Below are 22,493 nucleotides of genomic sequence, written 5' to 3' on the forward strand. Positions count from 1 at the left end.
TTTTCTCTTGAACTTGGAGATTTTTTTTTTTTTAAAAAAACTATGACATGTACTTTGCTTAGTTTGTGATTAAGTGGCCTCTTGGGACTGGACCTATATAACCTAGCAGTCATCTTGTAGCCATGTAAATCAAGCAACATTTTTAAAACATAAACTTAATTTTTATCTGCTAATATTTTTAATTAAAGAATTTTTATATGTAAACATTTAAGCAGTAGTTCTCAACCTTCCTAATACTTCAGCCCTTTAATATTGCTCCTCATGTCATGGTGACCCCCAACTATACAATTATTTTTATTGCTACTTTATAACTAATTTTGCTACCATTATAAATCATAATGCAAATATCTGTGTTTTCCAATGGTCTTACAGAACCCCTGTGAAAGGGTCATTTGGCCCCCAAAGGGGTTGTGACCCATACATTGAGAGCCACTGCATTTAAGGATAAACTTTTAGGTAAACATTTACTTAAGGTTAGTACCTGTTCCTAATGGATATACGTATATATAAGAAATTATTAATATACAAGTAATGATAGGAATAAGTAAGATAGTAATTTAGTGAATGTATATTCTGGAGCTTGCATTTTCTGATTTCTCCCTCTCCCTCTCCCTCTCCCTCTCCCTCTCCCTCTCCCTCTCCCCCTTTTGCGCCCCACCTCTGTCCCCTCCTCTCTTCCCTTCTCCAACCTGGAAGTCCACAAGAGAGACACCCATGGATGTGTCCAGGAAGGCAGAGAGAGAGTCCAAACCAGCACATGCCAGTGGGTCATGTGACACTAGAATAGCTATGAATGTGGCTCAATATAAAATTGTAAACTTAACTCTTGAAATAGTGTGATTTTTTTTCTCCTTTTTGTAATTAGAGTGCTTGGTTCTCAAGTGTGAACTTTATAGAAGACAATGCCACTTTGAAGTGTTAAAACTTTGGACATGCCTAATTAGATTCAGGATTTTAACAAACTATTGGAAGGTGAGCAGTTTAACTGTGGAAGGTGGAGCCTGGCTAAAAGAAATGAGTCACTGGGAGTATGTTCTTGGATACACTGACCTGGGCCCAATCTGCTTCCTGTCCACCATGATGTGACTTGCACTGTCATAATAACAAACTCCTAAAACCATGAGCAGACTAAATCTTTCCTCTTTTGTTCCTGTCAGGAATTCTATCACAAAGATGCCAAAATCTTCACAGTGCACTCGTAGCCTTCATCTAGCCAGATTGGCAGTTGGTATTTCCATCTCCTCTTCTAAATCTGCTTTTTTTGCCACATGATTAACCTTTCAGGTAGTAAACAAGATGAGTCACTTCAGTGCATGCCAGCACACCAGAAGAACTTGCCACTCATTTTATCGAATCAAGTGTATTCTATACTTTAACATCAATCTCAAAACTATTGCACCCTTTCAAAGTGTGGTTTAAAATCTGCATGAGTGCAGCATTTCTAAATTTCACTTTCAAATATATAATTCTGAAGTAGAATAAGTTGGAAAAATCAATTATTAGATACTGACTTAATGACTTATTCATGATTTACTTAGAGCACTGCTTGAATTGTCTATCTGCCAAGCATGAGCTCCCTTGCTACCTGGACAAATAAGTTAAGACAGTGGGTCATTCCCTTAACAACCTGCTGACTGCCACGTGTGCCCTATAAAATCTTGCCTTCTTGCCCGCCCCACCTTGTAGTTTTAGAATATGAAATGAGAGTGCAAGCTGGACCCAACATTGAAGCCTTTCACAAGCTGTCCTAGCTTTGGTCCACTGTGGCATCTCCTCTCTTCCACTCTCATTGTTTGGGGAGTGCTTATTCCAGAAAAATTCCCACCACAATTATAGTTTATAAACATACAGAGGAAGAGGAACATTGTAAGTAAATGAAAATCATGTTTCTTTGGCAAAAATAATGCAGTGAAAATGAGGTTGTCTTTCTTTGGCAGGGCTCAGAGTATTATAATAATAATAAGATCATCAGTCAAAGAAGAAGCAGGCTCTTTGGCTCTGTTATTCATGAAGTGCATGAAGGATGCTGTCTGAGCACATAGTACAATGCAGTGTGTGCATTGAGTAGGGACAGTGAACAAAGAGGGTGCTGAGCTTACTTCACCACACTTAGGACTGGGTGCAAATAAGTAAATAATTTTTCATCCTTCTCCAGCTACTCCCTCCTCCCTGTTTCTGGTATATAAATTAAGTCACATTATTGGAGACCTGTGGTGGGTGTCTGTGAACATGCATCTCACTTTGAGTCTAGCAAAGAAAAGCACATGAGCAGAAAAGAAACTGAGAATAGAGACAAGGTGCTTGAGCAACAGTAAAATAGAAAACAATTGTTGAGACTTCAGAAATGGTAAAGGCAGTTTGAGGTCAAAGATACAGAGAGCTGTGAATCTATGATAAAGAGTTACATTTACCCTTAGTACAGAGACACTTGTGAGAGGTCTGTGGAAAGACGGAATGACTGAAATTGCCATTTAGGAAGCAAAGTCTAGCTGTAATTTATTTGATTGAATAGAGTAGAGATGGCTGGGACTGGATTCAAGTAGTGGCAGTATGTCTTGGAGAAGACAATACTGAGGTGCCCTTTGTATCTCAATAGAAGTCAGACCCCATCGTACAGGTTTGATTCCCATGTGACTGCAGGACAGTGGTGAATTAGACATATGTCAGAAATCAGGAGGAAGAAAGGAATTTGGAGAATGGATGTCATCATTGAACAGACAATTTAAGTTGTGGCTGTAGAACAGAATTACAGGCTGGTAGCTACATCGGGTCATCCTCATTATCTGGAGTAGTGTTTTTATTCTCCCTCATTCTTATTCACACTTAATTATTCTGTCAGCAGTTGGAATCTATTAGGTAACTTTTAGCTTTTGAAACTGTTAAGTCTATCTTTTTAAGTTGTTTTGAACAAAATTTTCAGCTGTCTTTATTTTTGTTTGTTTTATTATAATCTATTTATGTCAGGCCAAATTTTGTTGTGGTTGTTATGATTGGACTCATTTTGTATCCTGAATCTATGGATTTGCATTTTAATAAGTTCTTGGAAGTTCTCAATGTTATCTCTCTCCCATAAGTTATTGAGGATAGAATTTCTCTGGGGTATATGTTGGACCTTCTCCTGTCTTTCATATCTAAAAATTTCTAAAAGTAAAAAATCCTCTTTTCTTTGTAGGAACATAATACTTTTGACTCCAGTTCCTGTGCTTTGCATTTAGGCTAGAAGCTGTGTGCCAAAAGCTAGGAAGACCAAGCACATCTTTCTTACTTTACAGTGTGGGCCTTAGGTACTTTGCTTTACTCTGAGGCTTGAACTCAGGGTTCCCACTGAGCATCATGACTGGTACTTTGACCTTTTATTGATCTATTTTATAATTTCTGTCTGACCTATTCTATGTTTTCTCATATTTTCAGATCATTATTTTTCTCATCAGCTATTTGAAATCTGGAGATTACTCAATTTAGTTTAAATTTGATGGATATTTTCCAGTTCTAGAAATTCTGTCTAATTCCTTTTCAAATAAAATTTTAATCCCCTCCTTTACCCTTTTTATATTCTTCATATATATATATATATACATATATATATATATATGTATGTGTACATTCCTTTTTAAAAGCTAAGCTGCTGTTTCTAGAGGCACATGGGATGCTCAGAGTTGTCATATACATGTCCATTTCCCCTGTTCCCACTCTCCCACTGCCAACACCTTGTTAAATGTGGTATATTTATTACAACACGAGCACTAGTAGCCAAAGTTTGTAGTTTATCTTTGGATTCACAAATACATAGACACATCTCTGCCACACAGAATAATATCATGTGGAATTAGTCTCATTACCATGGAAATCTTTAGATACCAATATTTGTCTTGTCACCCCACTGCCACTCCTAGGGTCCCTGGAAATGACTACTCTTTTTATTGTCTCCATAGCTTTGACTCCAGTGAGTCAGAATCACTTCCTTTGTTTAGTAATATGTATTTAAAGTTCGTCTCTGTCCTTTGTACAGCTTCTCTGTCCTTGGAGATACCTCATCTCTCTTTATCAACAATGATAATTTTCTTTTTAAAAAGGATATCATCATGTGGGTGTACTATAAGTTATCATTGATCTCTTAAAGGACAACTTGATTGAATAAAAATTCTTAAATAATCAAGTATTAATTTTTTGTATAGTTGCTTCTCTATATTTGGTTAAATATTAGGGAATAGTTGCTAGATCAGATAGTAAGAGAATACTTACTTTTGTAAGAAATTACTAACTGTACTCTACTAATCAATATTATTCAAGTTGGCATCATTTTTTAAATTTCATATTTAATTGATAGATAAAAGTATAAAATTATATGTAGTAATGAGGCTTTATGTATTGTTTAGATAGATATGTAGTTAAGTAATGTTTACTTACATAATATTTAATTTTCAGGTTAAAATGTCTATTTTCTCAAATATTTATGGGGAATACCATTTAGATTTCTTTCTTCTTTCTTACATAGTTTATGCCTAATCAAGAAATGTAATTTTTTAATGTATTGTTGAGTCACTTTTCATCACTATGACAAAATTCTTGATTCATGGTCTCAGAAGACATTTGGCTCCATTGGCTCTGGTCTTGCAGTGGGGCAGAATTTCTTGATAGGGATCATGTGTTGGAACAAAGTGACTCCTATCATAAGGGGCAGGAGACAGGGAGACAGAGAAGTGTCCTAAGACAAGATACACCCGTCTAAAACATCCCTCAGTACCCATTTCCTCCAGGCCCTACACTGTTTAGCCTGATCTCGGTGATACACTGCGTGATGATAGAGTTAGGTATCTCACAGTTAGTTAACTCCCAGGAGCGCCCCTAGTCTAGGGATCACAGGCTTTCAACATAGGAACTTTCTGTGAGAACACTTTATATCTGCACCATCACATATACATTACCAAATTTAAGACCACCTTGTTGGGCTGGTGAGATGGCTCAGTGATTAAGAGCACTGACTGCCCTTCTGAAGGTACTGAGTTCAAATCCCAACAACCACATGTTGGCTCACAACTACCTGTAATGAAATCTGATGCCCTTTTCTGGTGTGTCTGAAGATAGCTACAGTGTACTCACATATAATAAATAAATCTTTGGGCCTGAGCGAGTGTGTCTGACCGGGGTGAGCAGAAGTCCTAAAATTCAATTCCCAACAACCACATGAAGGCTTACAACCATCTGTACAGCTACAGTGTACTTATAAACATAAAATAAATAAGTAAATCTTTAAAAAAAAAAAAAGACTCCCTTGTCACAGTGGAGGAATTAGATAGTTAAGACAGAAGTGGTTCACAGTGGAGCAGGCATGAAGCAAGCACTACGATACATTTTTAATGGACAAATGCAGTCACTATTAAAAACTCAAGAAGCTGTGAGCATCAGAATCTTTGTATAAGGCTTAGAAGAAGATTCCAGAGCTCCTTTTAAATATGCAGCCTCACCAGTGCTCTTAAAGGTGGAGACAACTTTGGAAGGAAAAACACAGGCACCAGCACCTTTCATTGGAGACTCATTCAGAGAGTTGGACTCTGACATATTTCCAGATGATCCGTTTGTGTTTGTACATTCCACTTCACATATGCATGAAATGTAGCTGTATCTAAAAGGTCTGAATACTCTTCTAGGAAGGACAGACTTAAAAGTCTATACAAGAAGCTTTTATTGTTTTGCAACTCTTTTCATTTCTTGGCAATATAAAATAAAGGCCTTTCAGATAATCTCAGCCAAAATCACCAAACTCTTAGAGTTGCCACAGTACTTTCCCTCGGAGAAGGCGCGTGGCCTACGTTCCTTCTCCCGTGCTTTCAGCTAAATTGTATTGAGAGTTTTCAAAAAATTTGCTGTTTTTAAATTATGCATTTAAATTATTGTTGTGTGGATATCTGTGTAGATACGTGCACATGAATGCAGGTGCCCACTAAGGCCAAAGGCCTCTGTGCCCCCTGCAGCTGGAGATCCCAGGTGGTGGTGAGCCACCCAACATGGGTTAGAAATTGTACTTAGATCCTTTACCACAGAGCAATCTCCCCATTCACATTTTTATCAGCATATTCGATGGCACTTTTAAAAAACCTGCTGCCAGTTGAGAAGTAAAGAAATACACTTCATATGTGGTCTTCTTGTGACATCAATCTCTAATTTCAGTGCCTACATTTGAGTCTGTTATTCAATAAGTCTTCAAACATATACTAGAGATACTAGGTGTGAGAACTAGTGTTTAAATGATCTGACTGAAATTTTCGATTATTTATAATAAATACAGGCTGGATTTCAGTTCTCAGCTTCTGAGTCCCTGGCTCTTCTTTCTTTAGTCTGCACACCACCAGATATTTAAACATTTAAGAAAGTTTATTCTGTTTTCAGGCAGTGTGCCAGAGAAACCCAATACAGTATACAAAAGACATCTACCCTATTAGAGCAAGCAAGAGGAAGAAGCCACTTAGATAATGCAGTAATGCTTTTGCAGTATACATAAGAAGCTCTTTTTAGAATATGTTTCTTCAAGTTGCTTGAAAAAAAAAAGTTGCCATGTAAGTTAAACAGGATTTAGTTCTCAGTCTTTTCCTCCTGTAGAGCTGTCTTTCTAGGAAGGATGGTTAAGTGAAATGTAAACATGGAGAAGAAAAGTAGACTGCTCTCCAAACATTTTAGTGATTTGTTTCTTAAATAAACAACTGATCACTGTTACTGCTATTGAAGATAAAGTATCCCCCTAGATTGTTATATGATTAAAAGAGAATTTTGAGTATTATTTTCAATTGATAGAGTTCAGATACTCCAGCAATGGCTCTAAGAGGTCTTACTGAGGTCTAACTCTGCCCAGACTGGAAGCTAACCTTCTCTGCCCACACTCTTCATAATGCTGTGATACCATGTAATAAGTACAAGACAGCCTCTACTTTTAAACAAATTAGTTGTACTATATAGTTTTTATCACTTTTAAAGAGATATCTGAGTTTTGCAGTCTGCATGTTTAAATAGCATTGCTGATGAGGACATTGTCTGAAGCTCTGATTATAAGCAACGGGCTTCTCTGAACGTAAGCCATGAATTTAGGGTCCACAGCAGTAAGAACACTGAAACCCAAAACTTGGCCTCTTAGGAGGATGAGGGTTAACTTCCCCAGTCCTTTGTAGCTGAGTTTGAAGGGCTCTTGGTTCCATGAGTTAATGAACTCTTATGTAGTACATGTTAGCCTTTTAAACTAATATACTACTTAATAGTTAGTGAATTTTTAATATTTCGTGTTTATTAAATTACAGAAAATAGCCAATGAGTTTCTGTTGATGATCTTAAATATATTCATGTTTAATACTTTGTTAAGTATTAAACTCACCACCAACATTTATAAAGGGAATATCCTTCACAGAAAGAACAAATTGGCTAAAACACCAGGATAGACAGATACTCTTGCCTGCTTTTTATTGGAATGCCTTGCTAAAAGTGACTTAGGTATAAGCAAATTACTTCATTTTGATTCTAGATGCTGAGCTCCTAATAGCTTTTAAATTTATACAGTTTTTGTTTAGCTGTCAAAACATTTAATTATATCATGCCCAAAGGTGTAAAGCTGTCAAATAAATCCAAGTGTAGGCATAAACATTTACTAGGTTATTGTGCTACTACACCGTGGTTACTGGAAGGCTGGTGAACCTGTTTTGGGGGAGGGGTTGTGGAAGCACATTAACTCAGTAGGTACAGAATAACATTGGCCTGATGCATTGGTGACTACTTGTAAAACAGCAGGCAGTAATGCCCCAAGTCTTTGTAACTGCCCCCCTTCCTCTCTCTCCCTCTCCCTCTCTCTCTCTCTCTCTTTCTCTCTTTCTCTCTTTCTCTTTCTGTCTCTTTGTTTGTCTCTCTGTCTCTCTCTCTCTCCCCTCCCCTCCCAATAAAATAAAGCCAATGACAGAGAGCTATCTTTTTGCATAAATAGTACCCTTCCATTCCTTCTTTCTTGTTCTTTGTTTGTGTTAAATCTGAACATTCTCTCTGCTGTGCTTCACTTTCTCCGTACAGTCTTTGCTGTGGGAAAAATGATTCCAGTAGCACTTGGAAAGTATTCTAACCAGTCAGCAACTAATTACTATCAGTTTTGAGTTTTCTATGTATAACATTTTTAAAGGAAAAAAAAATACTGTTTTCTTTTTCCTCAGTAACTAACTGTCCCATACTTTTTTTATAAAGTCAGTTTTACGACATCATTTGGAGGGAGAGCATTAGCACAAATAAGAATGTAGACTTCTCAAATGCAAAATTCACCGAGAGGTAAGGGAGTAAAGTAAATTAGTTCTACTTTGAAGCTTTTATTTTCCTCCCCTTTCAAAATGAATGGGAAGGCCCTTGAGAGGCCCTTGAATGGAAGCTGCTTTTCATTAGTGCTACCAAATACCTACTTGAAAGAGTGGGGTTCTGACTGAACACCCACACAAGAGAGAGGGAAAGCTTCCTTTTCTCCTGCAGGACCATCAGCTAAATAGCTCTTGGCTTCTCTTTTCCAATCAGGTGGTTTCACATCAGAGTTAATTACTCCAGTCATTTATTCTAATCACCCTCCTCTTATGGCTAGCTGCATTCTGTCATGGGGTGGCATCTTTTGAAGCCAGTTAAGTTTGAAAACCACTGCAGGGTACTTGAGGCTCATTAGTGAGGCCTATCCATGCCTGGCTTTGGATTTGCTCCCTGATTAACTCTGCATCTCCCAGCCTCACTCCCCCTTCCAGCCTCCCCTACCCCCACTCCTCAGTCCTTCTCCAACAGGAATGTTTCAATTAACTCTTACCATGCTGTCTGTCTTTTCACCTGCATGTTTAGGAGAAATGTAAATGCTGCCTTTGCTACTCAGATCCCTGCTGGATCCTGACATTTTAGCAGCATCCTTTGAGTGGGATCATACTACCTTGTAGAGATCCTACTAAGAAGAGTCATATTTTTTAACAACAAAGGAGGAAAATGTGGTTTATGGATTAAACACATTTGAGTTCTTGATCCAGTTCTAACTCTATAGTGGTTCCAACTCTGATTTTAAGCACTCTTGGTGTTTTCCCAAGTGACCTGTAGTTGTGGAAAATTTTTAAGACTCAAAGCAGTTTCTCATTTTTATCAGGTCTAGTGGTTTAATTTAAAAGCAGTTATCAAATCTCATTTAAAAGATACTAGAGTCAGAAAACAAAATGTTATATCATTTCTAAAAATGAAAGATAAACTATTGAATAGTTTGTTTGGTATAGTTATATGAAAATACTTAGAATATTGTCCAAAAATTAACAAAATAGATATATATCTGGATGGGTAAATGAAAATGTTTACATAATTTGGAAGAGACATGAGATTTTTTTATTCTTTCCATACAACAGTTTCATTTGAAATGGTTTGTATCAAGATGAAATATAAACCTATAACTCCATGAAATCACAGCTGTTTAAGTAATTAAGTCCACAGATGAGCAGAATGGGCCCTTTTTGTTAGTTCTCTTCTCCCTGATTAATATTTTGTTTAATGAATTGCTGGTTTATCAAGAGACTTAAGCTTAGCAACCAACAGATATTCTTGGTATTGTCTGCCTTGATCTGAAAGGTGCTGATTAATATTTAGTAAAAATAATGAAAGAGGCTAAAGTATAAATTCTAACTCCATTCAATAAGTATTTATCAAATGTCTATAATGATTCGGTTCCAAAGATGCAGACACGTAGATCCACATTCTAGCAGGAAGGCAGAAATGGAAACTGTAATACAAAATGAAAGTCAAGTGGCTGTGCAAATACCTGTTTGAAAGAAAAGCGGAACCTGTAAATAAAGCCTCCATGATTAGTGGCATACATGGCTTACTACATATTCGGCAGTATTCACTGCTAGTGTTTCTAAATTACATATGATAATAATTACAAATACTGCTTAGTATGAAATTATTTTGTAATTTAAATTTTTTGATAATGGGCTTTGGCATTTATCATTCTGCATCAAAATTAAAATTATTCAACAGAATGTGGACTAGTTAATACAGTGAGACACTGGGAGTGTAGGTTTCATCTCTGACATTTACTAGCTGTGTGACATTGGGCATTTTACTTGAAGAATTTTTAGTTTCATTTGTAAAACAACCTTTAAAAATATAGTGCTTATCTCTTAGGAGTGTTATAGTGATTAGATAAAATAATGCATTTAAAGCATTTCTCATGCTGCAGGGTGCATCCTAAGCATTCCTGGGGGCTGTTGTGCTTTCCTGCTGGTTTTTGGCTGGCCAGTGCATCCACCCCAGGCCATCACAAGCTCATGCTCTAAATGCTTTTCCTTCCATAATATATACATACTTCAAGAACCTTTGTCAAGTGTTGTCTTGATGCTATTTGCATCCATCTGTGGTATGGAGTCCACTCTCATTTTTCTCCATGTGACCGTCCTACCCCAGTCTGATCATATGGTTAACAAGCTGCAGATAGCTGATTTGCAATGGCCAGTAAGGCGAGAAATCCATTTACTAAAACTGCCAGGCTAGCAGCATATCTACTGGATAAAGTTCTGTCCTCATTTTCCTATTGCTTAGATGATACTTTAAGGCTATAGTCCCTCTATGTAGTCACTGAATTGTACTAAGAATGATCAGATGCAAGCCGGGCGGTGGTGGCGCACGCCTTTAATCCTAGCACTTGGGAGGTGGAGGCAGGCGGATTTCCGAGTTCGAGGCCAGCTTGGTCTACATAGTGAGTACCAGGACAGCCGGGGTTACAGAGAGAAACCCTGTCTCGAAAAACCAAAAAAAAAAAAAAAAGAATGATCAGATGCTGTTCATTCATTCAATAGGCATTTATTAAGAACCTTCTGGATACTTAGATCTGTGATCACAAAATTGCAAGAATATGACACCTGCCCTTTGGGGATGCTATTTTAAGAAGTAGATAGACAGACATAGCTGTGACTAATTAGGGAACTAGGTTAAATGAAACAATCATTTACTCCCAGTATTTGTAAGCACCTACTACATGTAAGTAGTAGAGAACTGGGAATTCTATGTATACTACATCCACTTTGAAGGGAATTTGTTGTTTAGTGAGAGAGATAATAAACTAAAATACATATATAACTTGCAATAATATATGTTACAAGTGGTAAGTATGATTTTATATTGTATACCATAAATGAGAAGCAGGACTACCATGAAAGTGTAAAAGTTTGTGTGTGTGTGTGTCTGTCTGTCTGTCTGTCTGTCTGTCTGTCTGTCTGTCTGTGTGTTTGCAATAAGACCCAAAGAGGAAATGCCTTGTTCTGCTTCTTGGTAAGGTTGGGGAAGACTGCTAAGGATAAACCTATCTTTAATCTTAATCTTTAAGGATGAGTATGGCCAGGCATGTTGGCACACCTTTAATCCCAGCACTCGGGGACAGAGGCAGGCAGCATGGACTCTGTGAGCTGGAGGCCAGCCTACTCTATGTTATTAATTCTAGGACAGCCAGGCCTACATAATAAGACTGTATCTCACAAAAGGATGAATATGAGGTGCTATGTGAAGCTCAGTGATAGTATATGTGCTTAGTGTACTCAGTCCTTAGCACGCCCTACACAGAAAGAGAGAGAGAGAAAGAGAAATACCAGGGGAATTGAATAGATTTAGACACCAGACACAGGGTGACAAAAACAGACTTAATAACAGACGGGAGATGAAGGACAGTGAGACCCCTAGACCCATACAGTAATCTTATAGTAGCAAAAACATCATCTTTGGTATACTGAGAACAGAAATGAGTTTAACTAACTCAAAGAGAAGGAGGCAAATATCTAAAATAGCATTTATTTAATTACTTCAAGACATTTATATTGCTGATCTCACAATGCCTTTGTATTCATGGATGTACATTATAATTAAGAGTCATTATTAAGTAGCATTTTGTTGATAATTCAGAGAATCGAATCCACAATTTATTGCAGTTTAGAGAATCGTAATATATATTCTGAGAACTCTCTAGAAGTACGCAGTGGTTAGCTCATCTTCTATCAAATATAATAAGCTTTTTCCTAGGGTTAATGAAAACATACAGGTTTCACGTGGTTGACTTTCAGCAAAGATTATGTCCCCGATGCTGAGTTTATGGTCTGTGGGTCCCTAACTATTGAGCTGGACAGCCAAAATGTAAAAATCCTGAGCAGGGACCTTTAAGGATGATAAGTTAGCAGGAGATGCTGGGCTTGAGTAGATTTTGCCTTTTGTCTTTATTTAAAGAGGATGAAGAGAGCACCATTTTTCACACACTGCCACATTTCTCCTGAGATCTGTAAAGTGTGAAAGAACATACGCTGCAGAACATTATGTCTAGCTCACTCCTGAATATGTTAGATATCTGCTGTCATATCTAAAGGTCTAGCTTACTCCTGAAGATGTTAGCTTTCTGCTGTCATATCTAAAGGTCTAGCTTACTCCTGAAGATGTTAGATATCTGCTGTCATATCTAAAGGTCTAGCTTACTCCTGAAGATGTTAGCTTTCTGCTGTCATATCTAAAGGTCTAGCTGTTCTTTACAGTGCTGAGAACTTCAATGACCTCAAAACTGCATTGAAAATCATTTCATCTTTTAGGTTCTTGATGCTTTATAAGGTTTAGCTTGTGGCTATGGATTACTTGAAATGTGGTTGGTTAGATTAATTTATATTATACTAAGTATGAAATACATCACATATTATAAGATTTAATATAAAATGATGTTTTAATATTAGTTTTGATTAAACATTGTTAAAATCAATTCACCTGTGACTACTAGAAAACAATATTATATACTTACTTTCCATATGTTCTTATTGGGCAGCACTGGTATAAAGTTTTGGTTATTTTGTTGTCCAGAATTCTTACTGCCTTAGAAACTGGTATGGTGTTACAGGCCTATAGTTGTGTATTTTGTAGGCAAAGGGAAAAAAAATGTGAGTTTAAAACCAACCTGAACTGAACAGTGAAACCCTCATGGTTTCAAAAAAAAAAAAAATCTAAGGGTGGGTCTTAGACATCTCTCTACTGAAAATGGACATATTTTGATTTTAATATTGAGATAGTATATAGTTTTATTTTACAGTTTCAACCTTATATCTAAGATAAACTCTTAGGATTAATTTCACTTCTCTAAACAATACAGGTCTGTAAATGTAGTTTGATAAAGTGCTAGTATTTGCCAGGTTCTGGGCTCTGAAAAAAGTCTAAAATACCAATATTAATTCAAAATTCAACTAATTTAGCATATAGATTGCTTCTACTACAGTGTAGTTATAATCCAAACCTGAAAGCCAGGTATCATTCCAAGATCCTGTCTTCCTCCTGATTAACATTCAGTTGTAAAAAATAAATCTATAGCTGGGTGGCAGTGGTGGTGCATGCCTTTAATCCCAGCACTTGGGAGGCAGAGACAGGCGGATTTCTGAGTTCGAGGCCAGCCTGGTCTGCAGAGTGAGTTCCAGGACAGACAGGGCTATACAGAGAAACCCTGTCTCAAAAAACCAAAAAAATAAAACAAACAAACAAACTGTGTATATGTGCAAGCCTCAGTGTATGTACGTACACCTTGTGTGTACAAGAGCCCATAGAAGTCAAAAGATGGCCTCAGAATCCCTGGAATTAGTTACAGGTGATCGTGTGCTGGACCCAGGTCCTCTGCAAGATAAGTAAGCATTCATCGAGCCATCTCTCCTGCCCGTCTCCCCATCTCAGTACCTCTCATCTGGACTGTCACTCACTTGGTGCTCACTCACCTTCCCCCTTTCCTTCCAGAGGACCTCATCTCAGAGCCTAGCACAGAATGGGATCCACTAGCAGCACACAGTATACACTTGTTGAATGAATGGATATGAGAGATACCAGTATTAATCAGGAGTACAGAATGAATGTCTTTCAGTTCTACAGAATATACACAGCATAGACAAAGTAAATGCAGATGTGATTTGGTTCTGGCCAAACTTAACAATGCATTTTAAAAGTTCTTCAACTTGTGTATGTGTGTGTGTGTGTGTGTGTGTGTGTGTGTTAGTTATGTGTCTTGGAGTAATTGCCAGTATAGGTTTATGACAGTCAGTCGAGGGGACTCCTGGTGTCATGAAGAAAGCTCCTTGTTTTTGTCTAGCATCCCTATGGGATTAAACTACATCTGGTAAGAAGTAGAGATTTTGGTCAAGCCGTCTTCAAAGGCAAGAAACTGCTAATATTTATAAGATCTGTACAGATTTCAAATGGAGAGAGATTAGTTTTTTATTTTGTTTTCCTTCCTTTTGTAACTGACTATAAAAGAAAACTTCCAGCAGTTCTTACACTAGTATAGTCTTTCACTGTGGTTAAAGAGGAAAGATACTCATTTTTACACATGACTAAATCAAGTGCTTTATATTAGCATTTCAATTGCTTAGCTGTATATTTTTATAGCTAGTGTATTTTCGAGTGCATGTTATCTATATACATATTTACAGTTATTTTCTAGGAAAGCTCTGTGTGTGTGTGTGTGTGTGTGTATACCTCAATGTAGCACTCATGTGGAGGCCAGAAGAAAATTTGTGAGATTTGGTTTTCTTCAACAATGTGGATTCAGAACAGGGAACTCAGGTTGTCAGGCTTGGTGACATTTTACCCACTGAGCATCTCACCTGCCCCCTGTGCATACGTCAAATATTTCAGTGTCTATGAGGAATAGTGCATTGCACTAGGTATCTGGACGCTTTTGTATATCTGTGTGGGAAAGTTTACCCTGTGTTACACTCAGAGGAAATCTTAGACCTATCATTCTAAACGTAGGCCATTGTCCCATCCCAGTGAAGGTGGACCTGCCTTCCATACAGGCGTGTATCTTTTTCTTTATGCCCTTAAATGTTTTAAAGATGGTAAAAATAAAATAAAATAAAATAAAATAAAATAAAATAAAGTCCCATAACTCAGTTTACCTGTTTTTTAGATATGGTTCTGCACTTAACTGACAGAATGACTACACTTCAGATACTTGTCATGAAATGTTATCTAAGAATCTACCATTCGAAACTTCCCTAAGAGAAATAAGGTCTGTTTAGGATTGTCTGGAGTACGCAGCCTCTCTGTTTGTCTATACTTTAAATCTACTTGAGGATTAAGTAAGTTCCTCTATGAGTCATGTACCTGGGCTCCATCCTAATTGCCAAGGGAGGAATTTCTTATCTCAGAAATAGAATAAGGAATTCCAGGCCATCTGGTTTGTTTTTAAGTTATGGCCATTTTCAACTTTTGTAATCGTTCAAGTTTTTCTCTCAATGTTGCCTGCTAGAAAGCTTACCACCAACTACAGAGCTCATCTCAGACAATTCTGAAATGTCACAACATGGTTTTAATGGACATCTATCTCCATCTTGTCCTTATTTTTTGTAAGACCTTTTATCTCCTATTAAATTTCTGAGACCACATATTATTGTTGTAAGTTCCCTACACAACACACAATGTAAATAATAGACCAGGTAGGCCAGTACACTCATTTCTCATCCATTGCTACCTAATTAGACAAAAATAAGAAAAATGTCTATATCTCTATGTGTGTTATACTACAACTACTTTAACATATCTGTCTGTTATGGATTTCTAGATGCTAGAATAAGAATGACTTAAGGTTGAAATGTTAATTAAATGTTTTAATGTTCTAGAATTCTAAAGAAAATTGTTGGATAAAATGTCAGCATACAGGAGTATTTCAAATATTCAAAAAAAAACTCTCTGAAAAGGAGGTAATTGTACAAGTTTGCCTAATCCTTTTGATCTTGGCACACAGCAATACAGACCAGTTGAGATTAAAACTATGAATTTCAAAGGAAACATGGCCTTCAGTGTGTAAAATATAGAACAGCTGGTTGACTAGTCCATTTAAAACTACACAATAACAATTGTAGCAGAATGGTTCTCCTGGCAGAAGATGCATGGGCACGTGATGGTTTTATCAAGATATGATACTAACTCACACATCTTTAGTAATGATAGAAATGTAGAAATGAACCCAATCTCTCCTCTGCCCAGCAGTTCAAGGGCAGTGTAACATGGACAGCTCTACCAGTGATTTCTCTATCCGCTCTGCCCGCTGAACTTCAGTGTGCTAACTACATTTCATTTTTTAAACTGCCAAGTATAATTTTTATTTTTTAGTATCCCATAGCTTTTTTCTTTTAATCTTTGGTTCTCCTCTCCCCTCTTTGGTCTTCATAATGTATTACTCTTAAATGTCACATTTCACACATTTTTTTCAAGCTCTCAAAGTTAGACTTTTCTATGTAAATAGTATTAAAGTTACTCAACATTGTTTTACATTTGCAGTAAGGTGAACATCCAGATTCTGAAGCTCTTTGGTATTCTTGTAATCATTTTCAGAGAAATTAGCTAAAGTTAGTTGATTATAGTTGACTAAATATTACAGCTTTCATTCTGTTTCACTATAAAAATAAGTGTTAAAAAGGTGAAATTAATGCATTTAAAAAATAAGGATTGACAGGTGTTTGTCATTTTTACCAAATCACACTTGGAAAATATCCTGAATGTTTTCTAAGTATTCTGAATTTATATTTGTCCAATGTAAAAAGCAGTTCATTTTCTATGACTTTTATTGTTTGAAGGCATTAATATGCCATAGTTATAAATTTTTCTTTTCTTTTCATTAGATTAACTTAAAAAATAGACTCCTAAAATTTACCTAAAGTTAGCCAGATTTTCCACAGATTCCAAACCAGCACTTCAGGAGTTAACATATCTATCTTATTAGAGCGACAGGAAATCTGGCAACTATTGCAGGAACTGGACCTGATGGTGCACACAAACAATTTGTCAGTCTTCTTAAAGTGAATAGCCTTCCGCAAAGTGGCTGCGTTTGCTTTGTTTGAACAGGCTAAACTTTTCCTTTTTGGACTTTAAATCTTAGACGTGAAATGTGATCCACATATTCAATCAAAATCATTTAATTCAAAGCATATTTTGATTGGAACAAAGTTGACATGGAAAGAAACTTTAGAATAAAAAAGTTGAAAGAACTTTATATCATATATTTAGCAAGAAAATTTGAAACAGTTCTAATTAGGCTGAAAAAAAACCAGTTTTCTTCAATGTAAATTACAAAGGTCATATATCAATGTTACGGGAGCATTACGACTAGTGTTTGAAATCTACCACATGCAAATATAACAGGCCAGTTCCTCTGTGTGTGTGTGTGTGTGTGTGTGTGTGTGTGTGTGTGTATGAGTATGTGTGTGTGTATGTATGTGTATGAATGTGTGTGTGTGTGTGTGTATGTGTGTGTGTGTGTGTGTGTGTGTGTAGCAAGAAGGGTTTTTACATCTATTTCAAATGAAAATGACTTATAAATCCAAGTTTACAATTTGGTATATTACCTTCTTTCAAATATATCACTACATAAACTCACTTCCATCAAAGTTCTTAGCTAAGTTTAATTAAAGTCTAGGAAATTATTTTTTTATTTTTTCACTAAAACATGGTTATATGCATCTTATAATTAAATATACACCAACTCAGAATTAACTAGTGATTTTTTTTTAATGCTTTTGTTTGAAGCTAACAGGTATGATATTTTGTATTATGGAACTGAATCAGGCCTGCTAGACACCAGGGAAGAAAAGGAGTGGCATTGATGTGCAGAGATGTGGATCTAGGTGGCGTGGGCCTTTGGCCTTCTTTTTCACTTACTCTTATTATGTATGTTGTTGATGTCATCCTGGTTCTGAGAATCAAACTTTATATATATTTTTTTTCTATTTGTAGATGATACTTGATCATTTTATTTGATGTTCATAAAAAGTACTATTGTATGATTGCCTTGAGTAGGAATATGTAGTGGCATGAGTTAGGGATTTATAAGCATGAAAACCACGAGTAACTATCAGTCACAGCTGCTTTGTCATAAACAAATATTTATAATTTCTTTTGTTAAATAAAATTGATTTTACTTATATTTCCTAATTTTCATATTAATTAAAAATTCCTTTTTATAGGGAGTGGCTATAGTATTTTAAAGACATTTATAGATTAGTAAAATTAGGGATAGATGTCATTAAAAGTATTATTTTCAAATAGCCTAATATTTTGGAAAAGTAAGCTATTTCTATATATTAGCAAATCATTTGGCTTCACTCTACAAAAATAGAATAATTTTATTTAACATTTTACATCAATAAATAATTCATTTCCTTAATGAGTTGATTTCATTCTCTAAGATTTATTATTGGAAACATATTCATATTTCCTATAGTTATTTCTGATATGTTCATTTATGAGTTATATATTGTTATACTTATGATATATCAAAACTTTTTTATCAATATTTTATATAAGAACCAAGCAAATAAAAGTTACTAATAAGTGTTTGTATTTGACATCTATATACTTTTTAGCATCTTACAAATGTTTTAGTCTCTGCCTAATAGATACCACTAAAAAACAAATATCAGCCCCCAGACAGTTTGTCAAGGCTAACATGAGCCCTGCTGGATTGGATTGGATTGGAGTGACAGTTTGTGCAAAGCTTCATGTGATAGTCTTTTCATAGTCTTACTTGATCTTAACAATTGGATATTAGTCCCTGCTTTACTTTATAATAACTCACAATGAGTTGAATATTTCTGAATCCTATTGGACATTTTCGTGAATTTTCTTTTTTACAAATTTTACTCAGAGCACACATTGGATGTGATGTATCTACTGCTAGGGGAATGCTTATGATATTCAATCCTCTGGGTTGAGAGCACTGTGGAAAAATGTTACTATCCCCTAGCTGCAGACCTGATTAACTCCAGGCTTAATGAAGACTGTCTGTTCTAAAGGCTTTGAAAAACCCCCAAATGCTTAGCATTCCACTGACATGGTATGCATAGTGTGTGTGTGTGTATGTGTGTGTGTATGTGTGTGTGTGTGTGTGTGTGCGTGCTCATACGCGCACTAAAAATGTGGACCTACATTAATTTTATAGGGTAGTTTTTAAAGCTGTATATAAAAGAAATTTTGAAGAATTTTTAGTAGACATTTCTTCCTTTATGTTTTTGAATCTCAAAATAAGTTATAAGATATAAATCCAAAGCATTCCACTTTAAGTTATTCTCTTTGTCCTTAGTGGCCTCCTGCTTATCCTCTCCTCTCCCCTCAAGTGTGCATTCGGTACACTTGTTTATCAGTGCACACTCTGGGTCAGGCAACTGTCATTCAGTGCTGTCAAAAGAAGGCTAGTCCTGGGCTGACTTTGTACTGGAAGGATTCCAAAACTTCTTAGAAACTCTCAGATCTATCACATTTCTTTTGGGTCCTATCTTTAAAAAAAAAGATAATATTTACTATTTTAAAAAATATCTGTAAGTTTTTTAATGTGTTCATAGCCTCCTTGAATAAATTCTGCCATTAATTCTGTGACTTCCTGGTCCACCTGACTCGTGGGAGCATGGGGGAGACTGACTCTTGGGAGCATGAGGGGAGGCTGACTCGTGGCGTGTGCTGGCTCTGCAGTGCGTCTGCAGCAGCATAGCATACAGGGTTGTTTCTTTGGTGGTTTTGGTTTAAAATTCTGAAGCAGTATCAAGATATAAAGCTTAGAGCATTAAAATCAAACCAACTTCACATTCCAAATGTGCATAAAGAAGTAATCAACTGTTAGGTACCCGCAGCTCTTTGTTTGATGGCACTGAAAACAAAATTGCCCTAGTTTGTAGAGCTTTAATATTATATTGAGAAAACTCATTTGTACATCTTCATTTTCTGAGCCTTCTGAATTTTATAGTCTCAAATCACAATGCCATGGACACTCAAGAGACTCCTGGCTGTTTTATCTTATTAAACAATTTTGAAATCATTAATTTTTAATTAGCTTAGATGCAGGTTTTTTATTGTTTCAATAGTGGGTATATATGAACTAAACGTTTTTTATTTAAACTACTGGTGAGAGTATTATTCACATAAATATGTTCTTCCTCAGAATGCATGCTGTGAGCTTGCTTTGTGCAGTGATGCTCCCTTGTAGACTTGCAGATCTTACACTAATCCTACAGCAGGGCTTTTCATCAGCTTATTAGCTCACAGTTTTGAACAACCAAAAAGGATGCACTCTTGAAGATACATGGAAGTCCTTCCCTGATTGAAAGTTCTAATTAAGTGAATTGGAGAAAATTAACTGAAATTAGCTGTCAGAAAGTCACATTTAAATGAGTGATGAGCTAGTCTGGCAGTAAACATTTAAATGATATAAATTGCCATTTAAGTGTATGGTTTAATGTTTGTCATGCATTAATGTGACATGAGACTGCAGTGACAATCAAGCAGCTCACTCTAATTTGAACATATTTAGGGCTTTTGTGTGAAGTGCACTGCACACAAATTAAGACAATTGCTGTTTTTATGTGTCACTTTAAACATACCCCTCCCATTCCTCCCAAGGCCAAACTCAACACAACTTGTACTAGTAGTTTGAATTTTTAGACTTATTTTAAATTCATATAATTAAAATAGGGATTTATTTGATTATTAAAACCCTCTTATTATATGAAGTAGTTTTGTGCTTTCTTACCTTCTCTCTAGGAAACTGGCAAATACAGTGAATTTTATAATAGGTATCTAAAACAGTAACTTTCATAGGGAGAGCTATACAGATATTTTTAGGTCTTTTTAATTTCAGGTATATGTTAGAATATGAGAATTGCCTAGTTAGTGCATAGGGGGTTATTTAGAGAATAACATTTTATATTTGATACTATTGCAAGCCCAGGTTAAAGAAAACATTGTATTTAGCTATAAACATCTTTCTTATTCACAGGTACTAGTTTTAATAAGACATTTTTATACATATGTACCTATGAACTAATGTATCTGTCATTTGTAGCAAAATGGCTAATACCTCATTGGAGATTTGCATTAATAGTTAGTCCTTTGGGGGCTAAGAATTAAGAGATATCAGTGATGGAGCATGCACAGGGTCCTGGATTCAGTCCCCAGCACCAACAAGAAGTCTAGCTAACTGTACCTTAAAACTTACAGACCTCTTATTAGGATACTAACCATACACTGCTGGAAAAGCGCACACAATTGTACAGCTTTGATGCTAAAACCAGAGTTAGGCCTCAGAGATAAGCCTTCAGAGTTAGGCCTTCACTGATTTTGGTCTGAATAGCATTATCTCTTGGAAAACCTAAACCATTGATGTTTGAATGATACTGTAGCTTTACACAGTATAATGAAGAATAGCTTGCTAACAAGTCTCTGGCCTTGGAGTTCCTAACTTACTCAGTTCAGCAAACATTTATTGGTACCAACTGTACTTGGCACATAGTGCTAGTAAATGGGAAGAGAACCTTGTGCCCAGCACTTTGAGTGAACATTTGATCATGTTCATTCATTATTTATTGAGCACTGTTAATAGCATAAAGTGTTTGGTTTGGTACTGATACATAGAATAAAAATCCAGCAGTTATAAGTCCCCACAAAATCTAATTTGATACTATAAACACAATCAAAATAACTAAATAATGTGGTTGCAATTGCAGGACATAACATGCTTTAATTTGAGAAAAAAAGTTAATATCTTTTTGGTTTGTTTTGTTTTGTTTTGTTGTTTTTTCGAGACAGGGTTTCACTGTATAGCCCTGGCTGTCCTGGAACTCAACTCTGGCCTCAAACTCAGAAATCCACCTGCCTCTGCCTCCCAAGTGCTGGGATTAAAGGTATGTGCCACCACCGCCCAGCAAAAGTTAATATCTTAAGTGAATAGAAAATATTTAACCTCTTTTGCATTTTGCATTTCCCAAAGTCCTTCACTCTATGACCTCCCTTCTTTGAAGCATGAATTGAGTGCCTGTCAAGACTGGTTTGCAAGTATGACCAAGATAAGCCCAGGCCCAGTCTCTATACCTTACCATGTAGTGGGAGAATGCCAAGATGACTACAGCTCAGCATAATGAGGGCCAGAACTTTTCTCAAATACACAGCAGGGCAGATTCAGCTAGAAAACAGGATGTCAGGCTTGTTGTTTGGTTTTTACAGTACTGGGAATTGAATTCTTGCCCTCACTAATACATAGCATATACTCTACACTGAACCACGTTTGAACCACAGTGCTTCTCTGCTCTGTCTTTTTCTTACCCTTCTTTTTCTCTTTCCACTTTCTTTCCCTCTTCCCCTTACCCCTTCCTCCTTCTCTCCAGTCTCTCTCTCTCTCTCTCTCTCTCTCTCTCTCTGTGTGTGTATGTGTGTGTGTGCGCGTGTGTATGTGTGTGTGTGTCTGTGTGTGTGTGCGCGTGTGTCTGTGTGTGTGTATGTATGTGTGTGCGTGTGTCTGTGTGTGTATGTGTGTGTGTATGTGTATGTGTCTGTGTGTGTGTATGTGTGTGTGTGCATGTGTCTGTGTGTGTATGTATGTGTGTGCGTGTGTATGTGTGTGTCTGTGTGTGCGTGTGTCTGTGTGTGTGTATGTGTGTGTGTGTGTGTGTGTCTGTGTGTGTGTGTGTCTGTGTGTGTGT

At 36.4% G+C, this 22,493-nt stretch overlaps 1 protein-coding gene across 6 annotated transcripts in view; it reads left to right on the forward strand.

Moving 5' to 3' along the window:
* Positions 1–22,493, forward strand: part of Lrba (LPS responsive beige-like anchor protein) — a 547,775-nt gene that overhangs the window by 454,386 nt on the left and 70,896 nt on the right. The window lies entirely within an intron of this gene.

The sequence above is a fragment of the Mastomys coucha genome, unplaced genomic scaffold (genome assembly GCF_008632895.1).
Source record: "Mastomys coucha isolate ucsf_1 unplaced genomic scaffold, UCSF_Mcou_1 pScaffold16, whole genome shotgun sequence".
Lineage (NCBI taxonomy): Eukaryota > Metazoa > Chordata > Mammalia > Rodentia > Muridae > Mastomys > Mastomys coucha.